A 13,280-nucleotide genomic window follows, 5' to 3' on the forward strand; every position below is an offset into this window, starting at 1 on the left:
GGTGGAGGCTCTGTAGTGGTGTGGGGCGTGTGCAGTTGGAATGATATGGGACCCCTGATACGTCTCGATACGACTCGGACAGGTGACACGTACGTAAGCATCCTGTCTGATCACCGGCATCCATTCATGTCCGTTGTGTATTCCGACGGACTTGGGCAATTCCTACAGGACAATGCGACACACCACAAGTCCAGAATTGCTATAGAGTGGCCCCAGGAACACTCTTCTGAATTTTTAGACAACATAGTTGTATGGAGGTAAACAGCGATTAATTTGTTAAGGCTTTCGTGGCCACTTGTTGGCAAACTGCCTATTGGCTTCTGTCTCGGGTTCTTCGGCCGACGTTCATCTAACGATTTTTCTGACGTTTCGCCAGCACGCGTGGCTGGCATTGTCAAAGCTTCACCCTCCATTGCCGGTGGTGAACTGGAGCCGAGCTCGAGGCCGCAGACTATATGTACCTGGCGCGCCAACGTCCGAGGGCTTCTCCGCGGTGGAGAAATCGGCCGTGGCAGAGCACGCACTGAATGAGACCGACCACGTAATAAAATTCGCCGACACGGAAGTTCTGGCTGTAGAGAAGCACTATCACACGCGCTTGTTCAGAGAAGCTGTAGAAATGCAAAAACACGCGAACTGTTTCAACAAGAAACAGGAAAGCCTTAAGGTAAACGGATCCCGGCTTCCCGTACTGCAGCGAACGACCGTCGCAGGTAGCAAGAGGAGAACCGCACCGGAAATGACTGTGGAGAAGCCCTCGGACGTTGGGGCGCCAGGTACATATAGTCTGCGGCCGCGAGCTCGGCTCCAGTTCACCACCGGCAATGGAGAGTGAAGCTTTGACAATGCCAGCCACTCGTGCTGGCGAAACGTCAGAAAAATCATTAGATGAACGTCGGTCGAAGAACCCGAGACAGAATCCAATAGGCAGTTTGTCAGCGATTAATTTACTTATAATCAATTATTCAAAATGGCACTCACAATCGCATTATTTATTTTGCCGTCAACCGGTTTCAACCCGCGATGGGATCATCTTTAGGGCAATTTACACCATTTGGTCGCTCGCTGGAGTCGTCACCCTGCCTGTGCACGGTCGGTAACTATGAAGTGGGTACCAACCGTGGACAGGCAGGATGACGACTCCAGCGAGCAACCAAGTGGTGTAAATTGCCCTGAAGATGACCCCATCGCGGGTTGAAAGTGGTTGGCGGCAAAATAAATAATGCGATTGTGACTGTCATTTTGAATAACACTCTTCTGAGTTTAAACACTTCCGCTGGCCACCAAACTCCCCAGACATGAACATTATTGAGAATACCTGGGATACCTTGCAACGTGCTGTTCAGAAGAGATCTCCACCCCCTCGTACTCTTACGGCACTCCAGCACTACTTCAGACATTAGTCGAGTAAATCGCACGTCGTGTTGCGACACTTCTGCGTGCTCGCGGGGCCCCCTTACACCCGATTGTACCAGTATCTCTGGATCTTCAATGCATTTCTCTGAAATTACACCACATCTGGATTACCTTTAGATAGTAACATTGGAATAAGTGGAGACTGTCTCTTAGGAAGGTATGAAGCTAATTTTTATCTTATTTCTTGAATAGACGTAGTTCGCTTTTATTTTTGGCGGGTTTCGATGTTACGGTACTGAGTCGAGCTACAACCACGCTGTGGCCACTAATCCCTCCGAGTCAGCCGTGGCGCGCACTCACCTTCCACTGGCGCGCGGCGAGCAGCGTCTCGGCGACGGATGAGAGCGCGCTGACCTGGCTCTCGGAGCGCTGCAGCTCGTCGCTGACGGCGCGGGCGGTGGAGGCGCTGTGGTTGAGCGCCGTGTCCAGCACGCCCTCGGCGACGGCCCACGCCTCCTCGTGCTCCGCCATCTCCTGCAGGCGGGCCGCGTGCTCGCGGCGCTCCTCTTGCCACGCCGCCTCCAGACCTTCCAGTAGAGGGAGCCTCGAGTCCAGCCGCTCCCGCGCCGCTGCTGCTATCTGGACATCCGTGACACAGTCCAGCTCGGTAATAGCCACGGGACGCACTTTGCATCGCTGCAATACTATAGTCGCCGTCACAAAAGACGACTGCTCAGAGTCACCGTTTACGTCTCGACTCGTTCTGCCCTCACCCTGCTGCATTGCCGTGTCAAGTACCAGTTCCCCAGTCATCCCAGTCTATCGGGTGGTTATAATTAAACTTTCCCTATTTAACACGTTATAATACAGAAGCTAATTATTGTACGAGGACCAAACTTGGTAGCATTAATGTCAAGGACATGACGAGGAGAAGTAATGCAGAATCAATTCAATTGAAACACTTTTCATGTGCTGCTACGGTATATCATCCCATTACATACTGGTACCATTACTGTTACAAAAGGGGCTCAATAAGGCGCCGACCAGCGTCAGAGTCTAACTGCATTCTGCACGGTGCAAAGAAACATGTCCATAGGCATGCTGACTACCTCTATTGATGTGCTGCGCTTCAGATCAGCGCATGTGTGAATATTCCCCTGGCCGGCCGCTGTAATAGTAGATTTTAAGTCCCATAGGGCTCAGAGCCATTTGAACCATTTTTGAGTTCTCAGGAGTGTGCATAATTTACCACACGATCTTTGACAATAACTTCCATTAAGAGTTCTGCTTTGGTCATTAATAAACTCTATTGCCATTGCTTCTTCCTACATTTTGTTAGTATATTTCGATTTTTCCGTGAAGAAGATAGTCCCTCACAGCTCACCTTCACCATTCAGATGCCAGCCTGCACAGCAAACAGCTCTCACAACACTGGCAATTTTTGCGCTACCTGTAAATGAAAATGACCAGGCGAAACAGACGAAACTCAGCATGGACATAAAACGCCAGGCACGCTGCAGCAGATGCACTTGTCTCGAGTGGTTCTAGCGGTTCTAGGCGCTTCAGTCCCGAACCGCGCTGCTGCTACGGTCGCAGCTTCAAATCCTGCCTCGGACATGGCTGTGTGTGATGTCCTTCGGTTAGTTAGGTTTAAGTAGCTCTATGTCAAGGGGACCGATGACCTCAGATGTTAAGTCCCATAGTCCTTAGAGCCATTTGAACAAATATTCCCCTGGTAAGCCCTGTCCTTCATGCAGCCCCACAACCAGAAATCACAAGGAGCGAGATCAGGTGATTGTGCCGGCCAAACATTTGGAAACAATAGAATTATAATTCGATCATTTCCAAATGTGTTATGGAGAAGCAAGTGGACTTCACGAGGTATGTGCGGTGAGCCCCCATCTTGCATGAAAACTGTTGAGTTCAAAGCGTTTCTTTCCTGTGCGGCGGGTATGATATGCTGGCGAGGCATATTGCAGTAAATTATTTATTTCAAGTTTCTGCTACCAGTTACTTTTTATTTTATGCTTAATCTAACATAATGCAACGCGTTTCGAACATGTTTTGTTCATCTTCAAGCGTTTGTACATACATACATACATACATCGAGAAACGTTACTTAAAAATAAACAGTCCTAAACTAATTTGATCTAGAGCACTTTGTTTTTTACTGTAGCTGCTGGTGTGGCAGCAGAAGATATCACTGACTTCGATTTCTAGATATACACTGCCCCCTTCCTTCCCCCCAAATGCCACACCAGCAGCTACAGTAAAAAACAAAGTGTTCTAGATTAATCTAGTTTAAGACTGTTTATTTTTAAGTAACAGTTCTCGATGTATGTATGTATGTACAAACGCTTGAAGATGAACAAAACATGTTCGAAACGCGTTGCACTATGTTAGATTAAGCATAAAATAAAAAGTGACTGGTAGCAGAAACTTGAATAAATAATTTTCCCATGCAGTCACGATTCACAAACATACCCTTTATGGCTGAAAATAATATTGCAGTAATGCTGGCCAGTCACGCTGCACGTCTTTGGTTCTTGGGCGCCAGCCTGTTCAAAAAAGATTGGGCCAATGATGAAAATAACCGTGAAGCCACACTACACGACGACACGTTCACCACACAGAGAACTAAAAAAAAAAATGGTTCAAATGGCTCTGAGCACTATGGGACTTAACATCTGTGGTCATCAGTCCCCTAGAACTTAGAACTACTTAAACCTAACTAACCTAAGGACATCACACACATCCATGACCGAGGCAGGATTCGAACCTGCGACCGTAGCGGTCGCGCGGTTCCAGACAGAAGCATCTTTAACCGCGTGGCCACACTGGCCGGCCACAGAGAACTCCATGCATTGTGACTGGAGGTGAAGATCCCCACACTCGACAATTCTGTGTTGTTCACCTTACCCGTCACAGAAAATCGAGCTTCGTCTGTCCGTAGCAAGGTCCAGGGCCAGCCCTCGTTAACTTCAATTCCTACGAGAAAGTGTAGAGCGAAGTCAACACGTCATTGTGCGCCCTGTGGTGCAAGCTGCTGTACGATATGGATCTTGTACGGATACCATTTCAGAATGGTTCGAAGCACATTCCGCACAGTGGAACGCGGGATGTTCAACTGTCGCAACACAGCATGCGCACTGCCTGAGGCTCGGGAATTGCTCGCAGCGTTGTCTGCCTTAGCAACAGCGGTTTCATCAACCACCTGTGGTACATCAGGTCGTCGGCCTCTTCCTAGAGTGACGCCCAGTTCTCCAATTGATTCGAACTTCTTCGTCACGCTCCACACAGCAAGTGGAGAAAGAGGACTCTTCCGCAATCCTTTCAGCCGGCGATATTCTCGAAGTGCAGTTTTGACAATGGAGCCGCACCAATGATGCTTTGCACCTTTTGTCCAAGCTCATGTTGACACGTCAACAAGTGCACTGCAGCTGGTCCGCATCACGATGACTTATCACGGCACCTGGTGGCCATAGTTGGAACTGGATAGCGGCGCTGTGACGGATGGAAATCATGCACCCTATACTCTATATATTAATGCTACCAAGTTGGTACCCATGTTGTAATTATTTTCCGTGTTATAACGTGTTAAATAGGGAAAGTTTAATTATAACCACGTGGTACTACTTTCGTGTGTTTGGTTTTCCTTTGTTCTGTGAAGTTGTTCTGCTTTACATATGAATTTTCTTGGTAGATTAAAACTGTGTGCCAGACCGAATCTCGAGCTCGGGAACTTTTCCTTTTGCGGAAAAGTGTTCTCTGGCTGCGATACCCAAGCGCGACTCACGACCAATGCTCACAGCTTTACTTTCGCCAGTACCTCATCTCCTACCATCCAAACTTCACAGAAGTACTCCTGCGAAACTTGCAGAACTAGCACTCGTGGGGGAAAGGTTTTTGCGGAGATAAGGTTTAAGCCCCTTTTACACGATCGACTTTCTTGTTTCAGGTGACCACAAGTGCATCTGCTGCAGCGTCCCTGGCGTTTTATGTCCATGCTGAGTCTCATCTATTTCGCCTGGTCATTATCGTTCACAGGTAGCGCAAAAATTGCCAGTGTTGTGAGAGCTGTTTGCTGTGCAAATTGGCATCTGAATGGTGAAAGTGAGTTGAGAGGGAAAAATCGAAATATACTAACAAAATGTAGGAAGAAGCAATGGCAATAGAGTTTATTAATGACCAAAGCAAAACTCTTAATGGAAGTTATTGTCAAAGATCGTGTGGTAAATTGTGCACATTCCTGAGAACTCAAAGAATGGATAAAGTGTCATACAAACATTTCAGGCATGTACACTTATTTTCTCGAGAAAATATATACTTGCAAACACATCAGTCAATATGTAGAACGCAGTAAATAGCACATTCTTTCTATATCCTTTGTATCTTGTTTTCTTGCTACAGCGAAAATTATTTTTCTCTTCCAAAAACTCTGACTTTCTCCCTGTTGAAATAATTTCATTAAAACACGTTTATCTATTTACGTTCTGTATGCACAGTCTGTAAAACGTACATACTTCTTGCTTTCAAATAATTTCTCTCTCTTGTAGAAGAACGCTAGTTGGAAAAAACCATGACCTAAAACTTTTCTGTGTGCCACGAAAAGATAGCAGACAACATTACAAAGATTAAGAAGACACGAAAGAGCAAAATCCATTTCCGCAATAGGAGAGAGATCGACGGCACTGATGTTAGCAGACGCTGCCACAGTCCCTTGTCTCTGTGGGCGCACTCTATAGATCATTGACGTCATAGACTCACTTCCGTCGTGGTTGGATGCCGATTTACACGCAGGCACGAATGGCGCGCGCACTTCGACCAGTCGATTTTGGGCAGAGAGTCGCTCGCGTAAGACTGGCATTAGCCACAGCCTGGGGGATGTTCCCAGAACGAATTTTTCACTTTGCAGAGGAATGTGTGATATGAGACTTTCTGGCAGATTAAAACTGTGTGCCGGACCGAGACTCGAACTCGTACTGTATTCATCTCTTGGGTTCCCCCCCAAAATTTCCCCCTCCCCGTTCCATACGTCCAGGCAATACTAAATTGACGATTCCTTGATGTCTCAGAATGTGTTCTATCAAGCTATACCTTCTTTTAGTTAGTTTGTACCACAAATTTCTTTTCCCTCCATTTCTGTTCAGTACTACCTCACTAGTTACACGATCTAACCCTCTACTCTTCGGTATTCTTCTGTAACACCACATAGCAAAAGCTTCTATTTTCTTATTGTCTGTACTGCTTATCGCCCACGTTTCAATTCCATACAAGGCTACGCCAAAGGCAAATGCCTTCAGAAGAGACTTTCTAACATTTAAATTTATGTTCGACGTTAACAAATTTCTCTTCTTCAGAAACGATTCTCTTGCCACTGCCAATTCACGTTTCTTACTCTAACTACTTCGGCTATCATCAGTTATTTCACTGCCAAATTGGCAAAATTCATCTACTACTTTTAGTATCTCATTTTCTAATCTAATTTCTTCAGCTTCGCCTGATTTAATTCGACTACGTTTTGCTTTACTTGATGTTCATCTTCTGTTCTCCTTTCAAGACACTACCCAACTGCTTCAGCTGTTCTCCCAAGTCTTTTGCTGTCTCTGAAAGCATTACAGTGTCATTGGCAAACCTTAAAATTTTTTATTTCTTCTCCCTGAACTTTGATCCCTTCCCCTTTCTTTCGTTTCCTTTACTGTTTGCTTAGTGTACAGACTGAATAACATAAGGGGTAGGCTACAACCCTGTCTCTCTCCCTTTTCAATGTCTGCCTCTCTTTCATGCCCTTCGATTCATAATTGCAGTCTGATTTCTCTATAAGTTGTAATAACCTTTCGCTCCCTGTATTTCGCTGCCTCTATTTCTATTAGACCTTGTCTTTTAACCTATCTGGTCGTCTGCTGAAGTCACTATAGTAATGTCAAAAGATGGAAGCGAAGAAGGTCCATGCTTGTGGAGTTACGTAGCACCTTGTCGACGATCCCAATATGGGAATCAGCGTAATATGGAAATGACAGTGCGTTCAACGGAAGATACTAAACAACTTGATCAGCATGACTGCAGAATATTCTGAAGGTCTTGTATCAATGGTTGTTCTGAAGAAGAAAAAAGTATAAAGCTGAAGAGAGTAGCATCTGTTTGAGAAAAGATGACTATGATACTGTGATACCTCTCTCACTCCATGAGAGGCTTATAAAGCTGACGAATCAAAAGGCTTACACATAAGCACGCGCGAGAAAGGGCACGCTCTATACAAATAAATATTACAAGCCAGTCAGAAAGCTGATTGTAAGGATTTGAAACGAACTTTCTTTCGTGGAATGGCTGTCGAAAGGCGGTTCTCACGCTGCAACGCTTCCAGTGCCTGTATTTGCCTTAGATTTTTATCTTTCCTTATAAGTTTCCTCCCACTGTGGTGAACAAAACTGTTTTTACGGCAGATAGTCGCCCCATCAGTCGCCCGCTGTGGGGAGTTGAGATGAAGCGAATTCTGGTTCTTTGCCTGGTCTCAAGGGCAGGTTTCAGCTCTGAACGAATTTACTACTCTCCGTTTTCCCTCGCAATAATAAAAGGAAAACTAGAGAAGAGAAAAATTAGCTGTACAGCCACTGGTAATGCTGAATGTTTTTCGTGGTTATTGTGCAGCGTTAACGGGTCGACAACACTGACGGTGGGGAAATGTATATGACATTATGGGACATGCTGCGGTGACGCTTTATGGACATGCCGCCACGTGTCAATGGCCATACCTGTTGCATATGTAACATTTAACTGGTGCTGACTCTGCACACAGCATACAGTGGCCTTGCACGTTACCTGGGGTGCACGTCACTGACAAACGTCAGCATAATCCTCCCAAGTATTACCTTGAAACTGTGAAATGTCTGTAAATGCCTCAGGCTTAATAAGCTTCATCCTCAAGTTGCTATGACATTATCGTCTCCCAGTCTAACCCTTGCAGACAAAACATGAGAGGGAGGGAAGAAAAGTCAGTCCATTTATTTCAATGTGTCCTCGGTGCTGCCTGCTGCGGTTGCCAACGTCGTCTTTAATGCAGCTGTCCATGGTAGGAACACTTCTGACACGACTTGTGGAGACTGTGGGTGAGAGACCTCTATGGTGGTTGGTAGAGCTGGGCTGTCGTGGTTAGGAGGGCCTTGACCTCTTCATCCAGGGCATGGTTGCAGTGGTGTGATGGGTAGGTACCAGATGGATGTCATAAAAACAGTAATTCCAGATATTCCTCGAAATACATCGGTCATGGTGAACTAGGTGGCAGTTAGTGCGTCCAAAGGTTCAGCTGGTTTTAGGTGATGAAGCAGCCTCCTGTCAGGCTTATGTGCAACGGCGCCTCGTCCAGCAGTCGGCAAGATTATGTGGTTAGCACTCCAGCAGTACAGCACTGTATCAACTCCCGACCAGTTGGTCAGCTCTCTGTTACAAGAGACTCCCCATAGTCGTTCATGTTGGATTGGCAGATGCGCAGATCAGTGCAGTATGTATTAAAGTGTGCAGAGTCGAACTATGGTCCTTGGGGTGAATAGCAGCGTCAGTGCTCGCCACCAACGTGTTTGCCCACAAAGGGTGATGAACAGCAGCAGAGCTTTCCCACACAGGTTGCTAGTGGCTGGGTGGCTAAGGGGCCTGACATGAACTGCGGTGCTCCGACGTAGGTGGCGTCCAGCGAATGGAAGTTAGCCATCAGGTGGCCCGCCGGCTGAAAGACGCAAGGTCAACAGCATTCGGACAGCAGCAATCGAATTCTGCGTTTACGAGCGACAGCATGATGATCTATTCAGCGATGTTGACCAGCATAGACGATGCCTCCCGCAATGGCTGATACTGGTTATCCAAAATGGGCAGTATTTATGTGAGCTCGCTCCAACACTATTTCTGAAATGGCAGCTCTTTCCCTCCAGCAGAACTGGGGTACGAGGTAGTCATTAGTCAGTCATAATGTCACCACCTCGGTGGTCCAGTCCCTCCGCTATGTTACGGTAATACTCTCTTGGTGTGCTGTGAAATTGATCAGCTCTCTGTTACAAGAGACTTTGTTTTTCAGGAGTCCTAGATAACGCCCTCCGCAATGTCTACACAGTCTGAATACGGCTTCTTGCGCAAGAACACTTACCACAGAGGTTTCATGTGCCACCATGCCATGACCTCTGTCTGCTGAGTTGGTCATAGGTCCCTTCTGCTATGTTCAGCGGAGTCGTGGCGCAATAGACTGTTCCTTCCGTTCAACAGGTCCTGAAAATATTTCTCATTTTTACTGAGCATAGCACAACCATCGCTAAATCTTACCACTGATTTCTTTTCACCATGACTTTTGATGTTACTTCTGAACCTCTCTTTTATGCTTCTTCGGTATATAAATTGAACAGTAGCGGTGAAACACTGCATCCCTGTGGTATACCCTTTCTAATCTGAGCTGTACGTTCTTCGTCCTCCAGTTATGTTGTTCTCTCTTGGTTCGTGTACATATTGTATATTATTCGTCTTTTCCTATAGTTTACACTTATATTCCTGAGAATTTCGAACGTTTTGGACCTATTGTACTTTATCGATCTCTTTCTACAGGACGTCAGATTCTGTGCAGGTACCTTGATTTTTTCTGAAGACTCCCTTTCGTTATCAAATGCCATGCCAGAACTACCTACCTGGTGCCTTTACCTTTTTGGAAGTTAAATTGGTCGTAATCTAACAGATTACTCATTTTTTCCTTCATTCTGTATGTTATTGGTCGCAGCAACTCGTATGCATTAAAGGTTAACCTTACTGTGCGATAGTTCCATACTTCCCTCGCCTTGCTATCTTTAAGATTGTGTGGATGATATTTTCTCGAAAGTCTGATGGTATGTCTCCAGACTCATAGATTCCACAAATCAACTTGGTTTAGTTGCAATTTGCCTCAATGATTTTCGAAATTCTGAGGGAATGTTCCGTCTCATTTCATCGCAAGTCTTTCAAACAACTAGGAAACTCTGGCGGTAATATTGGATTCCCTATGTCTTCCATATCGACTCCAATTTCTTCTTCTGTCACGTTATCAGATTGATCCTCCCCCTCGTAGAGACCTTCAGTGTACTCTTTCCGTCTATTGAGATCCCTTCTGCTTTTAAAAGTGGAAGTCCTCTTGCACTCTTGATATTGATGTCTTTACTCTTTAATTCACCGAAGCCTGTTTTGGTATATCTATATAGGCTGAATCACTGCCTAAAAAAAATTTAATAAGAGGGGCGCTCGATATTGATTTACACTTTATTTATTCCCATGATTCATGGTGCACCATCTGACTCACCATTACAGCCGTAAGTTCAAATGGCTCTGAACACTATGCGACTTAAGATCTATGGTCATCAGTCCCCTAGAACTTAGAACTACTTAAACCTAAGGACAGCACACAACATCCAGTCATCACGAGGCAGAGAAAATCCCTGACCCCGCCGGGAATCGAACCCGGGAACCCGGGCGTGGGAAGCGAGAACGCTACCGCACGACCACGAGCTGCACAGCCGTAAGTATACAGTCCTTTCGTCTAGCCGTAGTGAGCAGGACAGTCACAAGAAATGTAGCCCCTGCACAGTACAGCCAGTTTTGTCTTTACATGATCTGACGACATGGAGTTCGGTAATCGAGGGCAGTGCTCGATTACGTGATTTCTATGGAAGTACACTGCAGACATTCACAGGTGATTGGTGGCAGTGTATGGAGAGTGTGCACCGTCACGAAATACCGGGTGTATAGCTGGAAAAGTGGCTTCAGATCAATGGAGAAAGAATATATTTCTGGAAGGAAAGTGATTGTTGGTAACACCAGACAACATTTCAAGAGAGGAAATTTGGAAATTTGGGGCAAGTTCTATGGTACCAAGCCACTGAGGTCATCGGTCCCTAGTCTTACATACCACTTAAACTAACTTATGGTAAGGACAACACACACACCCATCCATACCCGAGGAAGGTCTCGAACCTCCGACGGGGACAGCCGCGCGAACCATGGCAAGGCGCCCCAGACCGCACAGCTATCCTGAGCGGCTTCAAGAAAGGAAAAGCATATTCTGGAGAATAGGTGTATCACGTTCACGGAGCTGGACATGGCCACAGAACTTATCAGAAGCACTCTGCACCACTCAGTGCATCCGTACTTTAAGCTTGGGAAGACTGGTTTTCAGATAGCGGAATGCAGCACAAAAACAACAGCGCAAGGATGTGTGCAATGATCCCCTGCAACGCCGCACCCAGGATCCAGAATGCTTCGAGTTCAAACTAGTGAATGGTGACGAGACTTGGCTCCTCTAGCACGAGCCGGAGGCCAAAGCCCAGTAACGCAGTGGAGGCATACAGATAACCCCCACCGAAGAAGTTTCGTGCAGCGCCTTCAGTGGCAAAATGTACGGCCACCATCTTTTGGGACAAGGATGAAATCCTTCTCATTGACTGCAACACGCCTGTGCTCGTACCCACACGAGTCCGACAACCATGGCTGCCATCGCGGACACGGGGTTCCACGTACTGCTCACCCGCCGTATTCTTCTGACTTCCTCCCTTCTGATTACCATCTATTCGAGGTTTTGAAGAAAAAATTGCGCAGACAGTTTCGCAAACGTCGAGGAACTTCGAGCAGCTGTCCCGCGGTGGTTGCGACAGACTCCAAAATGTGTTTTGAGGAGCAACTTAATCAGTGTTGCCACAAGTTCCCCCAAGTGAAATTCCCTGATATTTCCCTGATTTCCAGACAAGTTTTACTGTTTCTTCCCTGACAAATTTTGAGATCTCAAGGGTAAGTTAAGACGTAAGTTGACAATCTTTCTTTGCAGCTACGGTGCAAGAAACAATAGTGCAAACGAGGAAATATCTAAAAAATACTTGTAAGCATATAGCGTTTCCTGATGTGAGCAAAAATCTTAAGTACTAACATCACCATCTTCTGTAACGAACTGTTTTTAGATGGAAAAAGCAAGCCAAATGGTATATGTGTTTCATTAAGACCACTGATGCTATTTTGTTTCAATAAAACGAAGCACATTTGGTGACAAAATACACATTTCCTTGGGGTCGCAAGACAGATTTAAAATACCCTCATTGATTTCAGAAATAACCTCAGAAAAAGGTAGTCCTCTTGAAAGAAGTGTGTAAGGGGGTGAAGAATTGTGCAAACCAACACTGTAGGTGACCGCCAATAAAATGCTGGTTCTACTATGTCTGTTATTGTTGGTTATCACCCACTGTGTTATTACTTTACAGGTACTGTTTGATATCTCTTTCAAGAAATATATGAGTACATAGTGTAAAAACTGCCATCGACAAATAATTTTCTTTTTCTTATCGTTCATACTACTTCTGAAGTGCTGAAATGTACTAGAACAAATAAAATGTCTATGAAACGCCACACTGTTCAACGTACTTGCGGTGAGACAGCCGCAGTTCCTGAAATCCATCGCCCAAGGCCTCTGGCCCACTGATGAGCACCACAGTCCTGGCTCCATGGATAAACCATGAAAATCCGCTGCGTTAACGCTACACACAAACAGACCTGACCTGCGGCCAGATCGGTGAGAGCAGATCCTCAGTGCAAGGCCTGCACATTAGTGGGAACCGAATGGCTTCAGACCGACAGGCCCGATCTATTACAGACACCCACAGAAACGGCGTCCGGTTTTGGCCCGTCGCGGAAATCCACTCGTGTGGCCAGGTATTCACGAGCTACAGACAGCATTTGATGAAATGAGACCACGGTGATGGTGATCACTCCATGTAACAGATAAACTGATCAAATATTCCGAGAACCAAGAATCATTAGGATAGCAAACTCACCGTAAAGATGATTACTGACACGCAGACAGGCACACAGAAAAATCAGTCACACGCTCAGAACTAAATTTTCAGCCACAGCTTTTGTCAGAAAACGAGAGCACACAC

Source organism: Schistocerca piceifrons, chromosome 4 (assembly GCF_021461385.2).
Source record: "Schistocerca piceifrons isolate TAMUIC-IGC-003096 chromosome 4, iqSchPice1.1, whole genome shotgun sequence".
Classification (NCBI taxonomy): Eukaryota; Metazoa; Arthropoda; class Insecta; order Orthoptera; family Acrididae; genus Schistocerca; species Schistocerca piceifrons.